Genomic DNA, 21,545 nt, shown 5'->3' with positions numbered 1-21,545 from the left:
AGTCCGTACAAACATGCATGCTCGGAAGCAAGGACGAGCCAGAAGCGGTCGGTCTTGTAAACGTTCGTAATGGAGAATTAACATTCGTGACGTGGCAAATGATGAAATTTCAAAATGCAGCGCACATTCTCTTCTTCTTTAATGGGATAATAATGAAGCTGCTTTGCTGGTGATACTGATGTAATTATTGCAAACAAGTTTTGAAAGGCTTTTTTTCTAGTGATATCAAGAATAAGATTATGCTTTTTTTTTTTTTTTGGCAAGTTACCACAACACCATTATCCCGTAGTTTTTAAGATCAAAGATACAACTATGTTGGTGTCCCTTGTTAATTTTACATTGTATTTTTTTAAATGTAGCTGCCTACTCCCAAACTGTCATTTGAAGTAAAACACATAGCCAAGTATTATTCTCCACAATTTTTTTATTGTGCATTAAAAAAAAGAAAACAAATAAAATTAGGCATGCTATATGCCAATAGAGCTTAACCAAAAAGTGCATTCTATGCATCCAAAAATATAGAAAATATACCAAATCAAATCATTATTATTCAACCAAAAAAATAATGTCAAAGCAATAACTCCAAGGCCAATCATAAATAACACGTTATCTCCTCCGATTCCGCAACATGTCTGGTTGACGAACGGCCGTTCAGAAACGAACTGAGAAGCGCGAAATGAAAAGCGCAAATCTATACTCACCAAACTTCTACTAACAGAAAATTAGCAGAAGGAGCTAAAGAGCTGAAAAACCATGTAGTACGTCAGTATGTTTGTGCTTGTTGGCTGACAAGTCCTTGCCGTGTGTATGCAAGACAAGTTTGGGCCAACGCTCTTCGGACAAAATTCCACGGTTTTGTTGGCCAACAATCCGATCATGTGTACGAGGTTTAAGGCTGCATTCACTTCACACAAATCGCGGGACTCGCATTTGACATGCCATTCATTTGAATGACACCTCAAATCGCGGCACGGGGAGCTACTTTTGGGCGACATGCTTCCCGCGATGCGTGTTGCCGCGATTGCAGCGCGACAGACCCAAGCTGCGATTTGAGGTGCCATTCATATGATATTACGTAACAATATTTTTTATCCTGAGTGCAGTTCTTCTTTAAATGTCTGTCTCAGTAGGTTTAACTTACTAGAGGGAAAATCAATACTGAATTCAGTCTACTTCTTAGAAGGTGCCAAGTTTAACCTTTGTTAGATTGCACTGAGTACACAGTGTGTTTCTGAAAACGGATAAAAATAAACCTTTGAGGGAAGAAAACTGTTGATTTAGCGAATTATTGGCCCCGTCCTTCAGAAAAGTGTAATATGGACGATTACGTTCTTAAGCATGAAACACTCACCAGCCTGTATACAGAGAAAATGTACAGCCCTGAAAATGTGCTGACTCTGCACTGGTGAATGGTTACCTTTAATTCCTGACTTATACAAAATTCTAAACATCAATTGGGTTCATTGGTTTCAGAAATTACTGCTGGAATCCTGCATATGGCACAGCAATTATTAACAATTTTGTGTCTATATTAAAGACTGCAACTGTTTTTCTCTCTATATAATTACTATGGCTGATTGGGTGTTAGAACTATAAGAACCCTTACCAAGCTAGTGATAAACATCAGCTGTATCATTGTTATTAGATCTCATATGGGTCATTTCATGAAGCGGAAAGGTAAGTGCGGAAGCAGCAAAGCATAATATAAAAATGTGTGTTTATTTTATATCTGTCTTGTCTGGACAACTATGAGCACTTGTGGATTGGTCCAGAGCTGAGAAGAGTCAGAAGACTCTTCGCAGCTCAGGTAATCTGTACTACAAGTACTGTAAATGACTGTTTTAAATAGGGCCATGCACATTATCTGGCTCAACTAATTTCAAACATAAATGGAAAAAATCATATAAAGTTAACTATGCATGAAATCAGTGGTCTCCAAACTGTGGCCCAGGGGCCAGATGTGGGCCCTTGGGACACTATTTCACCAACTGACACTAATGATGGAGCACCATTCTCCCTATTGACACCATCAATGGGGCACTATTCTTTTCATTGATATCACCAATGGGGCTCTATTTCTCCAATTGAAACCAATTACGGGGCACTGATGCTGGGGCATTTTCTACTCCCACTGGCCACAGTCCACCCCCCTAAAGCCTGAAGGGCAGTAAACTGGCCCTTTGCTTAGAAAGTTTGGAGACACCTGCATTAAATGATGAATTCCTATGCATAGCGTGTGTGTGTATGCATGGACTACATCGAGGGCAGCCTGATGATTTATTGTTAAATTCGTACAGAATACCAGAATGCCTTGCCAGCCAATAACTGTCAGACCATAATCTGTTTTATGGATTTATAAACACATGGAAGTACAGGTTGTTCACGATAGACATGCTAGGTTGGCCAAAGGCATGAGAGGTTCCTGATCCAGCCTAAAATGGTAACAATCAAATGTTTACAGTGGTAGGGGTGGACACTATGTTTCTTTTTTAAGTATAGATTATATACAGGAATCAAATATTTTGAGTCATTATACATAAAATGACTTTTGACATGACTTTTACATTTTTACAAGCTTGTTCTTCCAAAGTTATGTAATCATAACAAATTATGAGATTTGTAGATCAGAGTGAGCTTTCGGTGGCTTAAGAAATGAGCCACATAAGTAGAACATTGTTGCCCCACCCACCCAGAAACAAAAAAAAATCCTGCCCACCAAAAGGCCCCCACATCCATTATTTTATATCATGACAATTAAAACTAAAATTAAATTTATCAGGAAGTTAAATTTACATGCAACAGCACCTTGTCTATATGCAAAATGATATGACATACCACTATGTTCAATTCCAAGGGGCGGGCTGGGGCAGTATAGGGGCGGGCTAGAGCAATATAGGGGCAGGCTAGGGCAGTATATAGACAGGCTAGGGTAGTATATAGACACGCTAGGGTAGTATATAGACAGGCTAGGGTAGTATATAGACAGGCTAGGGTAGTATTTGGACAGGCTAGGGTAGTATATGGACAGGCTAGGGTAGTATATAGACACGCTAGGGTAGTATATAGACAGGCTAGGGTAGTATTTGGACAGGCTAGGGTAGTATATGGACAGGCTAGGGTAGTATATGGACAGGCTACGGTAGTAAATGGACAGGCTAAGGCAGTATAGGGGCATGCTAGGGTAGTATATAGACAGGCTAGGGTAGTATAGGGTCAGGCTGGGGTAGTATATACACAGGCTAGGGTAGTATATAGATAGGTTGGGGCAGTATAGGGGCGGGCTAGGGTAGTATAGGGGCAGGCGGAGCGGCCAGGGGGCAGTTGTCATCATGGCACACAAAACTGCTGGAAAAAAAATCTTGGTCTTTAATTTGCTGGGTAAATGGAAGAGAAGGAGAGGTGGTTATGGTTCAATTTGCTGCCCCTGCAAAACAAGAGGCAGATTCTGCATATGTAATGAGCCAATCTGGCTACCCCATGTATATAAACTATCATGCCCCGTACACACGGTCAGACATTGATCGGACATTCCGACAACAAAATCCTAGGATTTTTTCCGACGGATGTTGGCTCAAACTTGTCTTGCATACACACGGTCACACAAAGTTGTCGGGAAATTCGATCATTCTGAACGCGGTGACGTAAAACACGTACGTCGGGACTATAAACGGGGCAGTAGCCAATAGCTTTCATCTCTTTATTTATTCTGAGCATGCGTGGCACTTTGCGCGTCGGATTTGTGTACACATGATCGGAAATTCCGACAACGGATTTTGTTGTCGGAAAATTTTATAGCCTGCTCTCAAACTTTGTGTGTCGGAAAATCCGATGGAAAATGTGTGACATGTCACTTTTATGTCAATCAATATGTGTTGTTCTACAACCCTGTTTCTTATGCCTCGTACACACGGTCGGAATTTCCGACAACAAGGTCCTATCACACATTTTCCGTCGGAAAATCCGACCGTGTGTACGGGGCATTAGAAACAGGGTTGTAGAACAACACATATTGATTGACATAAAAGTGACCTCTCACATGTTTAGCTTAAAAAAAAGTTTAAAAGACTGTTGCCTTTAAATAGTCAGTACAAGATCTGCTCAATGTTGCTTAATCTCATGTTTTCATATTCTGCAGGTACTGTTAAAAGTCTGGTTTTTGGGAAAGTTTAATGTTATAGACATCCAATAAGTGTTTTCCTGAGCAGCTGGTGATAGGGAGAGGTCTTTCTATTGGAAAACCTGTGCAGAGAAAGTGATTTGGGATTTATCTAGGATTTTTCTGCCTTCCTCTTTTATTTCTTCCTCAGCTGTTTTTGATAGTTATTGAGCATTAGTAGTATTTATACCTATTTCCCCAAAAATGCTATGGTAGCTAAGGGAGCTTAAAGTGAACCTGAGCCCAGACAACACTCACTAAAGAATTTACATATTCTGAACATGCACATGGCTGCAGAGGGTCATACATCGTGAATAGGAGCTAGGGTTGCAACCTCATCTGTAAACTGGTAAGCGCACTTCCGAGCATTTAGATGCATACAGGGATGGATGTGCGGTCTTGGACGCTCTTGGACGTAGACAGTTTACATCTTGGGGTGCACATTTGCTCCTGTATGTAAACAATTGGATGTGCAGTTATCAGCATACAGCTGCAGCTCTTCGTTGGGTTCAACAGCCGGCTGTATACAAACAAACAAAACCAGAGAAAATTCCCAGCCTTACTTAGGAGTAGAGCTACTGGAGGGGTGGGCCTCCTTGGCTCACCTGCTCTCTGCCTATCCATTATAATGCATGTGCTTCCACTGTGGAGGCTCTCAAAATTTCGAGTTAGGACTGCAGATAATATTGGGGTGAGGTGAAGAGGCTCCACGACATGTATTTGCAAACATGTGCAAACAAAACCCCTGTTTTTAACGCATACTGTTAGACAGGATAATTCAATTGGTTGCAGACTGGTTGGTAAGTTGAGCTAGGAATTTTCTCTGGGTTTGTTTTACATACAGCGCCCTTCCATGCGCTCCTTGCTGCAAAGGCTAGTTATAGGTGGGGATAGTGGCCATTTGTTTGCATTGTTGGAATACTGGTGAGGGGTTGTAGTGGACACCTTCACTGCAATTGTGCTATATGCTGGGTGTCCGGTGCACCCCTGTGCCTTTAAAGTGGTAGTAAACTCTGTTACACCACGTGTACCTACAGGTAAGCCTATAATAAGGCTTACAGTGGCTTGAAAAAGTATTCACACCCCTTGAAACTTTCCACATTTTGTGATTTTAAAACCAAAAACTTCAATATATTTTATTGGGATTTTATGTGAATGAACAACACAAAGTGGCACAATTGTGAGGTGGAAGGAAAATGATAAATGGTTTATAATGTTTATAATTTTTTTTACAAATAAATATCTGAAAAGTATGACGTGCATTTGTATTCAGCCCCCTTTACTCTCATACCCCTAACTAAACTCTAGTGGAGCCAATTGCCTTCAAAAGTCACCTAATTAATAAATAGAGTCCACCTGTGTGTAATTTAATCTTAGTATAAATACAACTGTTCTGTAAAGCCCTCAGAGGTTTGTTAGAGAACCTTAGTGAACAAACAACATCATGAAAGCCAAGGAACATGCCAGACAGGTCAGGGATAAACTTGTGGAGCAGTTTAAAGCAGGGTTAAGTTATAAAAAAATATCCCAAGCTTTGAACATCTCATGGAGCACTGTTCAATCCATCATACGAAAATGGAAAGAGTATGGCAAAACTGCAAACCTACCAAGACATGGCTGTCCACCTAAATTGACAGGCTGGGTAAGGAGAGCATTATTCAGAGAAGCAGCCAAGAGGCCCATAGTAACTCTGGAGGAGCTGCAGAGATCCACAGCTCTGGTGGGAGAATCTGTCCACAGACAACTATTAGTCGTGCAATCCACAAATCTGGTCTTTATAGAAGAGTGGCAAGAAGAAAGCCATTGTTGAAAGAAAGCCATAAGAAGCCCCATTTGCAGTTTGCAAGAAGCAATGTGGGGGACACAGTAAACATGTGGAAGAAGGTGCTCTGGTCAGATGAGATCAAAATGTAACTTTTTGGCCTAAAAGCAAAAAGGTATATGAGGTGGAAAACTAACACTGCACATCACCACGAACACACCATCCCCACCATGAAACATGGTGGTAGCAGTATCATGTTGTGGTGATGCGTTTCTTCAGCAGGGACAGGGAAGCTGGTCAGATTAGATAGGAAGATGGATAGAGCCAAATACATGGCAATCTTATGCCGCGTACACACGACCGGACTTTACGGCATACTTTGCCTGGCGAACCGGAGTCCGTCGGACAATTCAATCGTGTGTGGGCTCCAACGGACTTTTTTTTCTCAAAAGTTCGACGGACCTAGAAATGAAACATGTTTCAAATCTGTCCGACGGACTCGAGTCCGGACGAAATGTCTGTATGCTAGTCCGACGGACAAAAACCGACGCTAGGGCATCTATTGGCTACTGGCTATGAACTTCCTTGTTTTAGTCCGGTCGTACGTCATCACGTACGAATCCGTCGGACTTTGGTTGATCGTGTGTAGGCAAGTCCGTTCATTCAAAAAGTCCGTCGTAAAGTCCGTCGAAAAGTCAGCTGGACAAAGTCTGCCGTAAAGTCCGCTCGTGTGTACGCGGCATTAGAAGAAAATTGTTCGATGGACTCCGGTTCGCCGGACCAAGTATACCGTAAAGTCTGGTCGTGTGTACGCGGCATTAGAGTCTGCAAAAGACTTGAGACTGGGGTGGAGGTTCACCTTCTAGCAGGTCAACGACCCTAAAAATATAGCCAGAGCTACAATGGAATGGATTAGATCAAAGCATATCCACATGTTAGAATGTCCCAGTCAAAGTCCAGACCTAAATCCAATTGAGAATCTGTGGCAGGACTGTTCACAGACGCTCTTCATCCAATCTGACAGAGTTTGAGCTATTTTGCAAAGAAGAATGAGCAAAATGTCACTCTCTCTAGATGTGCAAAGCTGGTAGAGACATAACCAAAAAGACTTGTAGCTGTAATTGCAGTGAAAGGTGGTTCTAAAAAGTATTGACTCAAGGGGGCTGAATACAAATGCACACCACACTTTTCAGATATTTATTTACAAAAAAATGTTGAAAACCATTTATCATTTTCCTTCCACTTCATGATTATGTGCCACTTTGTGTTGGTCTATCACATAAAAACCCAATAAAATACATTTACGTTTTTGGTTGTAACATCACAAAACATGGAAAATGTCAAGGGGAATGAATACTTTTTGAAGGCACTGTACCTGTCCGTACTGTGAATATCTTCTAAACTTGCACAATTTAGGAGATATTCAATGTGAATGCAGCAGATGACATCATCAGTGCATGCGCTCTGAAGGTCCAGCATCACTGCTCTGGCCACAGCGCCGGAGCCCGCGAATTCGGAAGAAACAAGATGTCAGCCGTCACATCGGTGAGCGGGCACCGCTGGAAGGGCTTCATTCTAAGGTAAGTATTTCATAATGTGCTAGTATCCGATGCATACTAGCACATTATGCTGTTGTCTTACAGGTTTTTTTTTTTCTTCAGCAGTTTACAACCGCTTTAAGGAGAGGTGGGCTTCCCTCAGACTCACCTACCCTCTGCCTATTCATTATAATGCATGTGCTTCCACTGTGGAGGCTCTCAAAGTTTAGAGTTAGGACTGCAGATAATATTAGGGTGCCGTGAAGAGGCTCTGCTAAACCCCTGTTTTTAACGCATACTGTTAGACAGGTTGATTCTGTTGGTTGAAGCTGGGAATTTTCTTTGGTTTTGTTTGACATGTGTCTCCCTTCCATGTGCTCCTTGCTGCAAGGGCCAGTTATAGGTGAGGGCAGTGGCCATTTGTTTGGGCTGTATACAAACACACCTGTACTCCTGAGTGCAGAAATAAATGCTTTTATTAACAGTGTATGTCCCCCTGCAGCAGTGTGAATGAAGCCTTATGGCTCGTACACACGATCCGAAAATCTGACAATAGGTCGTCCGTTTTTTTTTTTTGCATGCTAGTCACATATCAAAAATAGAGAGTTTACTAAAGTTACAAAAATTCTTGTACGACAGAATAAAAAAAATCGGAAGTGATGTCATGTGTTGTAATGTATTTGTATTGTGTTTTCAGATGACAACTGTACTGATTAAACAAAAATCGTACAATCTGGTATCATACGAGAAAAATGTTCATGCTTGTCCCATCTGATAATATCGGATGATCTGTACTGATCGGCTCTCGAAAGCTCTGTACTAACGATCTGATTATCGTACGGTTGTGTCGAAAGCGGTATTTTTCGTCTGATTTTCGGATCGTGTGCACAGGCCGTAAATCAAGTCTTCATTCACCTCTGTAGCTGCAGTGTAGACATTGTGGGAAGCATTTCTCTTTAAATTTCACAACAGAGGCACTGAATCCCAGATCCTTTCTCTTTATTTTCGGTAGGTAGCAGGACCTTGGCAAACTGCCAGTCCTGTAAGGTGGTGTAAGCTGTTGCAAACCAACTGACACCTGACTTGTGATCTTTGAGGATATTTGAGAATGAATTTTTTGAATGAACATGCAACTAAAGAGGTTAGAAATGGCTTGTAGCGTCTATAGTCTGGGCAGAGGCACTTTAAATAAACTAGAGAGATATAATACAAGCTCCATATAAGCTGGAGAAGTTAGAAATGGCTTGCCTATAGTCTGGGCAGAGGTGCACTTTAAATAGGTCAGGGCCAGCACTTCAATATCGCATTTCAAAAATATCCAAAATCACCTGCAACCACCATTAAAACAGCATGCCTTCTCTCCATCCCTATGTTGCCACATTAACTCGGCCTCAATACATTTATGGTTTAATGCAAGCAATATAATGAGTACAAGAAGTTCAGTAGGATTAATCTCCTATTTCTGTATGTGGCAAGTTTCTGCCAATACTTATAACACTTTGCCTGGCACTAGTCACCTAATAATAGTCATTTCCAGTTCTATTTTGGCAACCTATACTTATGTACAATACTGTATGTACAAACAAATGTCTGGAATACTGTACGTGTATACTGTTTCAATATATAAATATAGCGTTCAGTCTAAGAACGATCCACTTACCAGAAGTCTCACTGCTGGAGATGACGAGGGCTGCCGGTCATATATTTTAATTGACCAACAGGACTGACAGAGTCAGAGCAGGGAAAGCTAATATACACAAGAGGATGTGGCTACATACAGCAAATCACCATGCCGGACATATACAGTAAACATGTTTACTCATTGACCTCACGTGCTTTTAAAGGCCTACACCGTGCTGTTTAATAAAAGTGAAGATGTTTGAATATAAAGAATATGGATTCTTTTTGTTGTATGGCATCTATTTTTATTTTTATTTATTTATTTTTACTGTATAATGGCTACAGAAGTAATGCTTGTACTGGCTACAGTAAGAGCTGCTGCATTTAAATGGCATCAGAGATGCTTTTAAATCAGCACAGGGTAGTGTTCTGTCCTAAAGGAGTTCTATGGTCACAGTGCACACTTTAAATTAATAACATTAGCATTCTAATAGTAATATAAACAATAGTTACCATATTTATCAGCGTATAACACGCACCCCAAGTTTAGGAGGGAATTTTAAGGAAAAAAACCTTTAGGAGGGAAGTTTAAGGAGAAAAAAAACTTACATTTAAATGCCCATCAATGCAGCCTCATCAGTGTCCATCTGCAGCCTTGTCAGTGTCATTGCAGCCTTGTCAGTGCAGCCTTGCCCAGTGTCCATTGCAGCCTTGTCAGTGCAGCCTTGCCCCCAGTGTCCATTGCAGCCTTGTCAGTGCAGCCTTGCCCCCAGTGTCCATTGCAGCCTTGTCAGTGCAGCCTTGCCCCCAGTGTCCATTGCAGCCTTGTCAGTGCAGCCTTGTCCCCAGTGTCCATTGCAGCCTTGTCCAGATTTAAATATGGCGCCCTCGAGATTGCAGGGACTCGGTGGAGCAGAGCGATCGCCGCCGAGATCGCAGGGACTGGGTGGAGCCAAGATACACATAGCCGAGTGTACTCGGCTCTTCTCGGCTCCACTCACAGTCACGCCCAGTCCCGCCCTATGATGGACATAACACAGGTCCAATGATGGGATTGGGCTTGACTGTGAGCGGAGCCGAGAAGAGCCGAGTACACTTGGCTATGTGTATCTTGGCGCCATCGCTCCGCTACGCTCACAATCAGCGGAGATCGGCGTATAACACGCACCCAGGATTTTCCCCTGATTTTAAAGGGAAAAAAGTGTGTGTTATACGCCGATAAATACAGTTTATTTGACATCCAATGTAAGCTTACTTAACAATCTCCTTTCATGTTGTGAGATTTGCCCGTGTGGTGGCCATCTCTTTCTACAACTTCCTGGATTCCCTGAATGCTTTGCAGTTTTTCCTCTGTTGTTTACTTTACATTTCTAAGGACTACATATCCCATGGTAGCTTGTTGCCTGCAAGCAGTGATTCCTGCATTGACTCCCCTGGAAGTAGTTCAGAAGGCAGGCGTTCCATCAGATTAGGCAACTCTCTCAAAACTTGTAACAGAAATGATGTTCCGTCACGGTCATCTTGGTACACCCCGCACTCGGCCGCAGTAAGCCTGCAGTCTGAAGTCGCCAAGCGGACATCTTTTTACACCCACCGAAGTCTTGCATTTCACACTTATTTTTACCACTAAACTGAGCTTATATTGTCAAATACAGTATTTAGAAGTCCGTGACACTGTTTTGATGTTGAATTTTAAAAGCAGCGGTGTTCTGTCACATTAGCAAACGTGTGAGATCAGCAGGCTTGCCGCTGCTTTTAAAATTCAACATCAAAACAGTGTCACAAACTTCTAAATATTGTATTTGACGATATAAGCTCAGTTTAGTGGTAAAAATAAGTCTGAAATGCAAGATTTCAGTGGGTGTAAAAAAATGTCCACTTAGCGACTTCAGACTGTAGGCTTTGTGTGGACGAGTGCGGGCTGTACCAAGATGGCCATGACGGAACGTCACTACCGTTATGAAATCTGATGGGTCGCCTAATCTAACAGGCTCTGTGAAAAGTCTGACACAGCGGTGCCTACTCACAGGTCATAATGCCGAGTCCCCCTACTGTCCGGTCTTCCACTGTGTTGCCCCCTAGTGATGTTGGCTTCCCTCCTCTTCTCTCCTCTCCCGTTGGCTGCTGCAGAGGGATGCTTTAGCATGAAGAGTGGAGAGAAAGGGTTTGTCAATATGTCATTTACCGGACCCTTCCTTTTCTAAATGAACACACTTACTCAATATTTTCATTCATAACTGAAACATAGTAACCTGTGTTTACTATGCTTCAGTTTGTGAATGAACAGCAAGCCCCTCAGCACAGAGCATTTCCCAATCATTCACTGTCCAGTGCAGCTGATGCTGCAGGGAAAGGCATGTGCGTTTGAGCTTTGTGGTGAACACCCTAATGCAATAGGCTGCGCACACCTATGGCGCTTACTGTCATTAAACTATATCCAGAGTAGCACCTGTTTAACATCTGAATACTAACGATGAACAGAAATATTTGTACACAAAAAAAAAAGATATATTAAAAGTGCTTCAAACCAAACAAATGTGATTTGGATCATTCACATTTATTTGGTTTGAAGCACTTTTATGTTTTATATATCTGGAAGCACATGCATTTCTGTGTATATACATAGTGAATACATGTCATAGAATTCAAGGAAGTAATGTGTGGGGATCCTCACAAAGTAAGTTTACAAACTTCAAGATTGATCAGATTAACAGGAGTAAGCTAGCAATAATTGAAATACAATGTGGAAATGAATATACTGTGTTTTCCCGAAAATAAGCCCGGGTCACAACAAAAGACACAGTAGGGCTTATTTTCGGGGTAGGTCTTAACATGTCATGTGCTGTCTTCTCTCCCCCTCTCCCTCCCTGAACTGCAGAGGGGGGGGGCAGAACATGTAGCTGGCAGTGCAGATTCCACGCAGCCAGGCACACAGGCTCATCCACATATTTCTCCAATGACCAGTCTAGTGGTGTTGTTTTTGTTGTTGTTATTTTTGGAGAACTTGAATAGGGTTGAGGGAATTAAGTGGCATACTCTAAAAACAGACACTATGTAAAAGTTGGTGATTAAGTATTCTTTCTGAAAAAGCTGTAATAAAGTCTGTGCTTGCAACAAACAGTGGACTTTAGCTTTGAAATAGTAGTAGTAGTAACTTCAAACTCCTTCCTTTAGAGTCACAAGAGCAGAGTCACATTTACAGAGAACTAGGTAGAATAAGCTCTTCAGAGCACCAGCTGGTGCCCCTTTAAACAGGCCCACAGCTGACTCTCTAGCACCAGAGAGGTGGCAGCAGCACAAAGGTCCACAAGATCTCTCATCTGTCTGTACTCACACAAGGCCCAAGGACAGCTGGTTCCCTCCTTCCAAACGACACCTTACTCTGGTGATACCAGACCAGATCTTCAGCGGACGGTCCCCTCTCAGGCAGCCCTCTCTCTCTAGCTTCAGGGTCTCAGCATCCAGGCCCTTAGGTCGCCGATGTGAGACCTCACAACAGCAGACATGTGGCAGCAAGCCCCTCCAGGCTGGACTAATCCTCTCCAGGAACAGACCCCAAGCAGTGTGCTCACAGAATATATACAGTATATATATCTCAGAGCCTGCCTCTCTGGGATTGGCCAGGGCTGTATCAATATTAATTCCGCCATTTGCATAGTGCCACACCTATATCCATAAAAATAATCAAGCTATCTGGAGACAGAGGGAGCTATTAAGATGGCAACAGCTGAGCACATCGAACAGACTTAACTAATAGAATGCAGCTGCACTGATTACAGTGAGCAAACTAAATCTATCAAAACACAGCTCCGCAAAAATGCAGTGAGCCAAAACTATTTCTAAATCTATCTAATCCTAGCACCTACCTAGGAGGGTTCTACACTTTAAAAGCCTGGAAAAGCGCCCTCAGTACTAGATTTAATTGTGTGCAGTAAAACTGCATTGGATTCAAATTCTGTGTCTTTTTGAAGGGTTAAACTGTCTGTGGTTGGTATCAAATCAGCAGATGAACATACTCTCTGGACAGACTGGGTCTGTGGTGGTATTCCATTGAATAAAGCAGCATTTGAAACAGAACAAGGGCTGTATGATTTAGAACAATTTATTTCTCCCCTCTACCTATGTTTCCCTGTGTGCTCACTGTGTGCACAAGATGACTATCCATTTATTTAGGTATAGCGGTACCCTCTTGAGGGCTGCTGTGTGTTGTAGTCCATCTGTCACCCTGCCCAGCCAGGCACACAGTTCTCATTCACCCTCAGGCAGAAAACCAGTCCTCTCCTAGAGACTTTGCCTGGCAGTGCTCTCCCGCTGTCCTCTCTTGCTCCTGTGCCACCTGTCCAGGACACCTCCGTGTGTCATGAGAAGGGTCCTGTCCACACCCGAGCCCCAGGCCCAAGGTCACCCCCCCCCCGGACTGGGGAGCTCTCTCCAAGGCCCGACAGCCTAGCACTCTATCTCCAGCTTTCCACCTGAACAACTCCCCCGCTGGGCTGACCCTAAGTATTTAAGGAGGCCTGCCTCCTGCCAATCCAAGTTGGGAATTTGTTAGGGCCCTCCTAAACACTCCAAGCATCTCCACCTCCCCTCTCCTCCTTTCTTTCTAGCATATTCTAGAAAGCTCTGGAAAGAAGTGGGAGGTCTTGGTGCTGCTGCTTGTGAGTCACCAGCTTTACAATGAGTCATTCCCAACCCAGATCAAAACACGCCCAGATTTGGTGGCAGCCAAGCCTGGAAATGTATCTACTCTCAAAAAAAAAAAACTATCACTATCCTTTTAGTACACTAGAGGGTGCTACATGAGGTATCGTAGCTATCTATATAAGCTTTTCATTTGAATTCACACGAGCTTGCGTCATAAAATGCTCTGCAATGGAAACCTAAATCTCAGCATCAGACACTTTTTTAACAAGGGACAGCATGTCTTGGAAAGCTTTATGATTCTTTTCCTCACCATGCTACTAATAGCTATTCTATAGAATCATAGATAGAATTGTCATCTGTACATTATGAATCACAGTTCCACTTCCCACAGTGAAAATGTATATACTTACAGTATTTCTCAGTATGTAAATATCCTAGTTTGCTTTGGTGATAAAGTAGCATGTCTTGTCACATATGGCTGAGCTTGGCCTAATTGGTAAACAGATCTGCTCAATTATAGGTGTGTTTGCTCTGTTCAATTACCCAAGCAATGTGTTTGCTCTCCAACCCTGCAAAAAGCAACTTCTCTATTTATTACTTCTCACACATCAGTATAAAAACCAGCTCCCAAATCGTGTCCATATTTTAACATTTTAAAACAAGATACTCACTGCTGGCTATTTTAAACTGCTTACCAAACACCCAACATACCTGCAACTGCATAAGAGAGAGTTCAGTTTCCCAGGTATTGGTAAGTGGTTAGTAAGTGTTGTACCAGTGTTCAGGACACCTATTAGACGCTTACATTTACCTGGAGTTATTGTGAGGGAAAATCCAAAAGTTGAATATCTCTTCAAGCACTTGTTAACAAATTTGCATTGTAAGCCAGCTTGCAGTACGCAGTACAAGGTGGAACTGCAGCCTCAGCAAATTCTATATACAGCTGTTTTTAACTATGTCATTATCATACTGCAGACAAGGCTGGTAGAGCTGATATTAACCTTCAGCAAATGTGTTGTACAATCGTCAGCCTGGAAATTATTGTAGCAGGTACAGCAGTAAGGCTGGATTCACACCTATGCATTTTTAGTGCTTTTTGCAGATTTGCACTACAGAACGTGTTCCATAGGAAACCATGGTAAATGGACTGTAATACAAATCTGAAAAATGCAAAAAGCACTAAAAATGCATAGGTGTGAATCCAGCCTAAGGAAGACATTATGTAGACCAGCCTTTTTTGACCTTTTAAACATAGAGGAACCCGTAAAAATGTTTTCATGTTTTAGGGAACCTTTACTAAAACAATCATTGAGTATCAGTGGGAAAATGTTGCTCACATTGGTTGTCAGTGGGAATATTACCACTCTTACAGACAGCTAAAAAGATGATTGGTGTCATGCTGCTGGCTTTGCCAAGCGGCATTGACCCTGGAACTACACAAGCATCATTAGGTGGGAGGTCAATCAGCCACAGCTCAATGCCAACCCCTGGAGGAACCCTAGTTGAGAAAAATAGTGGTTGTAGACAGATTAGCATTAACCCACATACATAACAATGTTCTCCAGACATGAATATTTTACATTTTAGCTGGCTTAGACAGTGGATTGTACTGCTCCAATACTAAGTGACTCCTTTTGCTAATCATCTTGTGTTACTGGCTTCTGGTAGAACTTCAGCAAATTTTTCATACTAGTTTTAAGTAGAGTGGCGATGGGTTTTGTTGCCATCTTTATTTCTGTTAGGGAAAGTCTTGGCTTGCGACTTCTGCATAAATGTTAAATTTTACAAATGTCAGCGGTCAAGACAATGTGTCTGACTAACAGCTGTCAAATATGGAATTTACCTTCTATTTGTGGAGAGTTCCTTTATTTATCTGTTGTACCAAGTGTAGAGAAAGACAGCAAAATATAGTTGACACAGGTTCTAACCCTTCCCTACTATGCACTATTGAGTTTTGATTGGAATTTTTTTCAGAATGGCTAATTATAATAACTTCAATAATGAGATGCAGGCCAGCATGTCCTAGTGGTGTGCACGTATACCAGCCTATACAAAGCATTTTGTTCTGTTTGCATTGTTCTGCATATTTTGGTTTTCTAAATTTGTCCAGAGAAAATAATTATTGGCTAAATAAATATATAAGGTGATGGATCACTTTGCTGTCCTATACAGTATCAATCATTTTTGTCAGAAGACAAAAATAAAGATGTAAGAATGGAACTGAAGCTTTGGGGTATGATAAGGCTATTAGTAGTCTCACCTACCATCTGGTCTATGTTTCTGGAAGGACTGATGCTGTGTGCCCTAGCCACTATGAATAGTGGGAATGGTGCTAAATGTAGACAATGTGTCCCCTTCTCCTATAACTGATCAGAGCGTTCAATTAAGCTTTGACAACCCCCCCCCAAAAAAAAAAAAACCCAAAAAACTGGAAGCTCCTGTTTTAGTAAATCAACCCACTGTATTAACAATGTGATAGCAAGACTGTGGTTTTCAAGCCTATTTCATTTCCTGTGCCATGTTCCAGTAAGTGGTATCCATTGTACAGTTCATAGGTGTATCTAAGCCTCCACACACATACCTTAAGTCCTGTTTCACACCTGAGCCTTCTGTAGGTCAGATGGCAGATTTCAGGGACATGTCTCGCAATTAAAATATGCTGTTGAAAGTTTTCAACTTTGAGCTGTGAGCAACATCAAATGAATTGGCACACTTCCAGCCCATTTGAGAGCACCATGTGAAAGTTAGCGTTTTTATTCCCATAGCTGTGAGAAGCCTCCTGGTAAGGCACTGTATATGCATCTTTTTCAGAGAGTGCTTTGCTGGCATGCTTATTTGGTGGGTTCATGGCAGATGTATTCTATAACAATACCTGACTTCAGTTGAAGGCCTGACCTCACATTTTTTTAAAGTATCCAAACCCAAGAAAAAAATGTTATATGTGAAAACTTACCAGTCCTATAGGCAGGGCTTTTTTTCAGCGGGAACTCGGGGGAACGCAGTTCCGGCACCTCCAGTACTGATGGTGGTGCTGGGGTGTTGGAGGGTCTATTGTTGACAACTGCTGGGGAATCTATTATTGCTGGGGGATCATTTCTTCCTCAGGAGGTCTATTTATGTTGGTGGGGGATCTATTTTTGCTGGGAGGATCTTATGTTGGCAGGGGGTCAATTATTGCTGGTGTGGATCTACTTTTGAGGGAGGGGGTCTATTGTTCCTGGCTGTCGGGAGATCCGCTGTATTGTTATTGGTAGGGGTTTATTGTTGCTAGGGAGAGCTATTGTTGCTGGGAGGGATTTACTGTTGAGGGAAGAGTCTGTTGATGCTGGCTGCTAGAGGGTTTGTACTCTATTGTTATATCGGGGCTGTATTGTTGTAGGAGGTCTATTTTTTCTGGGGGGATTGTTGCTGGCTACACAAAATTGTGCTCAGATGTGGATAGGGAAAGGAAACAATGGGTGACTCAGAAGGAAGAGTACCTGCACCTATTCTCTGAGAAAAAAAGCCCTGCCTATGGGTAAGGTGGCTACATTTGTTTTCCTTTCTCAGGCGTTTTCTGCTGCTTAATTTTTGTCTGGTGGTCTTGCCAGCCATGCCCTTCTTGTCCTAGTATAACAAGACACTTAACAGACCAACGGGGAGAAAATAAGCAAAGTAAATTTTTAGGGTTTACTTATACTTCAGGCAGACCTGTCAATAACATAGAATTACAGAATTTATGATAGCGACAGGTAGCTGTCAGCACATTAAGGGGGATAACTTTAAATCAGGAGGCTGAAAGATGTCCTGGGGTGAGATTTTTTTGCAATACAATTTTTTTTAACAGTAAAAAAAACATTATTACAAGTTTTAAAAATACAAAACAGCAATAGCTATCCGTAGAAAATAACACAAATCAAGTATCATACAAACATTAGTGCAACAGTAGCAGGAAAGTATAATCCATATAAGTTTTACAAAAAGTATAATTCAGTGACAAAAATCAGTGAATAAGAAAGTGCTAATGCATACTATCTTAACGAAAAGATCTTAAAGGCACATAAAAGAAAAAGGATGAAAAGAGGGGATGGGGTGGGGGAGAAAAAGGTGGAGGTCAAGCCGAATCCAACCATGCAGACCAGATTTGATCATATTTTTGGCTGAGCAGCCACTGCTCATATACTCTATGTCAGTTGCTATAAGGGGAGTGCCGATCTAATAGTCAAGCACCAATCAATGTAGGATGGAGAGTTTCCCATTTAACGAGAATTTTCCTTCTGGCATAGTAGGAGATGTAGAACTGCAGCAGTTTATTGTGTTTTAAAATAGAGAGAGAACCATAAATGCCTTGCAGCAAAACAGAGGGATCTGGAACCAGTGACAGTTTCAGTGCCCTGGCCAACCGGGATGTAACTTGCTTCCAATAATCGGCATACAGGGAGCACTTCCACACCATATATGATAGAAGGTGCCAGTGTCATTCAAACTTGTTACAGAGTGAAAAAAGGGTGGGATTAATGTAATGAAACTTCTAATATATCCTATGTAAAAATATCAATTAATTTATCCCTAGAAGATACTGTCAGTTTAGTATATTGAGCTACCACATCCTCCCATTCCCCCTCACAGTCGGTGGGGGTGTCAATTTTCCACTTCTGGAATAATAGAGAGGGCCTGGCCCCATGATGAGTTATAAGGAATGCATAAGAAAGGGGCTTATCAAGATCAGGGACCTTTAAAAGAGACACCAAGGAGTGTTGTTGAAAGATAGTTGATAAGGGGAACTGGGTCCTAATAGCATGCCATAGTTATAAGTAGTTGAAAAAATACCAGTTGGGAAGGGCAAATCTTTTTTTCCGTCGTCGTAGGATATGAATTCCCTGGTTGGGAAGACATGCCCCAGCTCATGTATACCCACTCTTGTCCAAATCTGGGAGTCTGGGATGGTGGAAAGATGTAGGTTGGGATTGTCCCAAAAGAGTATTAAGGGATCAAATCCCCGGAGAAGAGGGCCATTTAAGTATGGTAGTCCAAACCTAGGGGACATGAGTCCCCTGTGTATTAAAGATTGAAGCAGTTGCGAGGAACCAACTCTAGCTGCCTCCCAGGCTGGGTTCCGATCAGGGATGGCAAGCCACCAATGTAGAGTAACTAAAAGAGAAGACGTAGTGTAAATACAGATTAGGCAGTGCTAGGCCAGCATTTGCAATACTATGTACATATGGACAGGTAATTTTCCTCAGTTACCTTTCTTCTGCTGTTATATGCTTTGCAATGATCTTCTACCCACGAGTCCAGTTTGGGATGATTCACCCTTTCCTAATAAGATGAGGCAGGAGTGGGATTTGGAAAAACACCCTACTGACAATGACAGAGATTGTTGTTTGTTCACCTTCATGTGCACTTTTGCTATTGCTTTCTAGACAAACTCTAAAGAAGATATCTACAGTATATACAGTACTATGTGATGAATTGTTTCAAAGAGATTGTTGATGTTATGCCATTACCTTCTGCAATATTTCTAAGATTTGCTGTTTGAATTAATATGATTATGTTCACGGCATATTGTTCCATTTTTTTTTGCTCAAAGTTATCATCTCAATGCAACATGGTGGTCCTTGGGAAAAAGCCAGCATAGAGCCTTTATATACATATAAAAATGCACAAAAACTCCTGCAGAAATATTCAGCACACCTTCCAGGTATTAGCGGTCTTGATGTTTGGATTGTTTGCTCTCAATGTCTGCTGCTGATCTCTCTGTTTGAGAACCTTAGACCTCTAGGAAGTACATGTGCAGGCGCCCCCCTCCCCTCCTCACATTATAAAGGGTCAAAGGTAGAAAGCAAGGGATAGATTGTGTAGCAGCTGCCTGTAGCTCTAAAAACCATGACACTGTCCAAAGGACCTTCAGCAGTAGGCATACCTGCAGGGATACAGGCAATGTGTTCTTCTATGGTAAGACTATATTTAATGACTAAAGCCTCTGACTTTATAATGGACATAGGAATGTATGTGCATAAAGTTGATATGTGCTTTAATATATAGGCAAAACTGTCAAATCATATACAATATTAAGCAGCACAGCTAGCAGTCATTTTATCTCTATGGGTTTTTCAAGTCATTTTACAAAATAGTGTGCAAATGAACTAAGTCAGTAACTTTAAATATTTTAAAGAGAAAGTGTCAAAGTGTACATATTGGCCTGGGGTAGCACCAGGGTTTTTTTTTTTTTTTTTGAGCCAGCACAATGTATTGCCCAATTTTATCATTTTATGCCTGTTTGTAATATATGTTGTAGTCACATGCTCACCTTACATACATTTTACTTGCTATGTAACATATATAGATATGTTTTAAGGAAGAAATAATAGGCTCATCTAACAAAGTAATATGCACATCAAACATCTACTGGTGAAATGTGATTTTATGGATATGTATCTAACTTTTTTGGAGTTCAGAAGTACAGTAATAATTAGTAATTATAATACGGCAGACTATTCACCACTGTACATTCAATATGTGTGTGGATTGCTGCAAATGAAAATCTGATTTGGTGCACAAAAAAGCAGCCCACATGACCACTTCCATTGAAAGCAATGAGGTCTCCTTGTAAATTGTAGACATGTAGGTGAATGCATTTTAATGGTCTGTATATTTGCATTTAGGCAGGCAAGCTTTACCTCCTTCTGTGCACTCGGGCTTAAGTAGACTGTATGATTACTAGTAATAGTAAAAAAGGGTAGTAAAAAAAATAAGAACTAGCAACAAAGAGCTTGTCATGAGTACCAGACACTTCCCAGACTACTGGAAAACGAACGACTTATTAAGGATCAATCTTTTTTTTCTACGGGAAAAAGGAAGTGGTTCTTTTACCATCTTTGCATCGCAAATCAAATGTTGACCTGGAAGCAAAACTTACAGTAAATCTAGCCTTATAGCTATGGTCATGAGGATGAACAGATCCATCCTCTCACATGAATATTGATAGGAAATCTATCCACCTGTTAGCTATTGTGACCAATGCGACCATAAGATACTGATTGGTTTCAGGTAACCTGTGTTGTAAAATATAGTGGCTTCTACTTTTTCTTGTTTTTTTAAGATTTGCTTTATACTTATTGGCTTTTATATTTATTTAATGAGTACACTTATTCGTTATGTTGCCTAATTAGGATGTCTGTCATCAGATCTGACCAATTTTGGCTATATTATATGACAGTCTCACACCTAAGGGCATATTGGACATCCTTGAGCAATCATCTTTGGGAAAAAAAGATCAGTTTGAAACAATTGATTTTTTTCCCCCATTGATAAGAGCCTTCCTCCTCTCTCTTTCTCTCACTCTCGCTTTCTCTCGCTAATCTTGCATACTCCTGTGGTGTCACAGCTACATCCTTCACTGTTCCTCTGTCTGCACCAATAGATTATGCTAGCATTTCCTAATTTTTTTTTCTGAACTACCACCAACAGGGCAAGTATTTAAAGGGTAACTCCACTTTCGTGGGGAAAAAAATAGCTAATAGAAAAAAAATAATATAGCAAATACAATTGTGACTTATAATCATATTGTATTGCTATTAAAAATGACCTTTCCTTTTCAATCTGCAGCTCTGTAATTTTCTGTAAAGTGCAATGAAATATGGCTACCTGGGGGTGTACTGTACACAGAATGTGTACAGAACACTACCCAGAAACATAATTTCCTGTTTGTGTGATTGGCACACTGATTTTCCCAGAAGCCTACACTAAGATTCAAGTCAGATTTCAGGAATTCCCTGCAACAACAATGTCATTTTTGGTGAGATACTCCCAATAGGAAATCACATCTAAAGGGATGCAGACCCTG

General features: G+C 41.3%; 1 protein-coding gene across 2 annotated transcripts in view; it reads left to right on the top strand.

The window, feature by feature from the left end:
- Positions 1-21,545, top strand: part of SLC16A12 (solute carrier family 16 member 12) — a 140,224-nt gene that overhangs the window by 100,773 nt on the left and 17,906 nt on the right. The window contains exon 1 of one of the 2 annotated variants that reach the window (XM_073596383.1): positions 19,561-19,654. The exons of the other annotated variant lie outside the window; for it this stretch is intronic. The gene's annotated coding sequence lies outside the window, so the exon portion shown is untranslated. Of the gene's footprint in view, positions 1-19,560; positions 19,655-21,545 lie in introns of those variants that run through there. 2 annotated transcript variants of the gene reach the window in all.

Source organism: Aquarana catesbeiana, linkage group LG08 (genome assembly GCF_042186555.1).
Source record: "Aquarana catesbeiana isolate 2022-GZ linkage group LG08, ASM4218655v1, whole genome shotgun sequence".
In the NCBI taxonomy this organism is placed as follows: Eukaryota; Metazoa; Chordata; class Amphibia; order Anura; family Ranidae; genus Aquarana; species Aquarana catesbeiana.
Note: the sequence above shows the minus strand (reverse complement) of the source record. Positions and strands in the feature narration are given on the sequence as shown.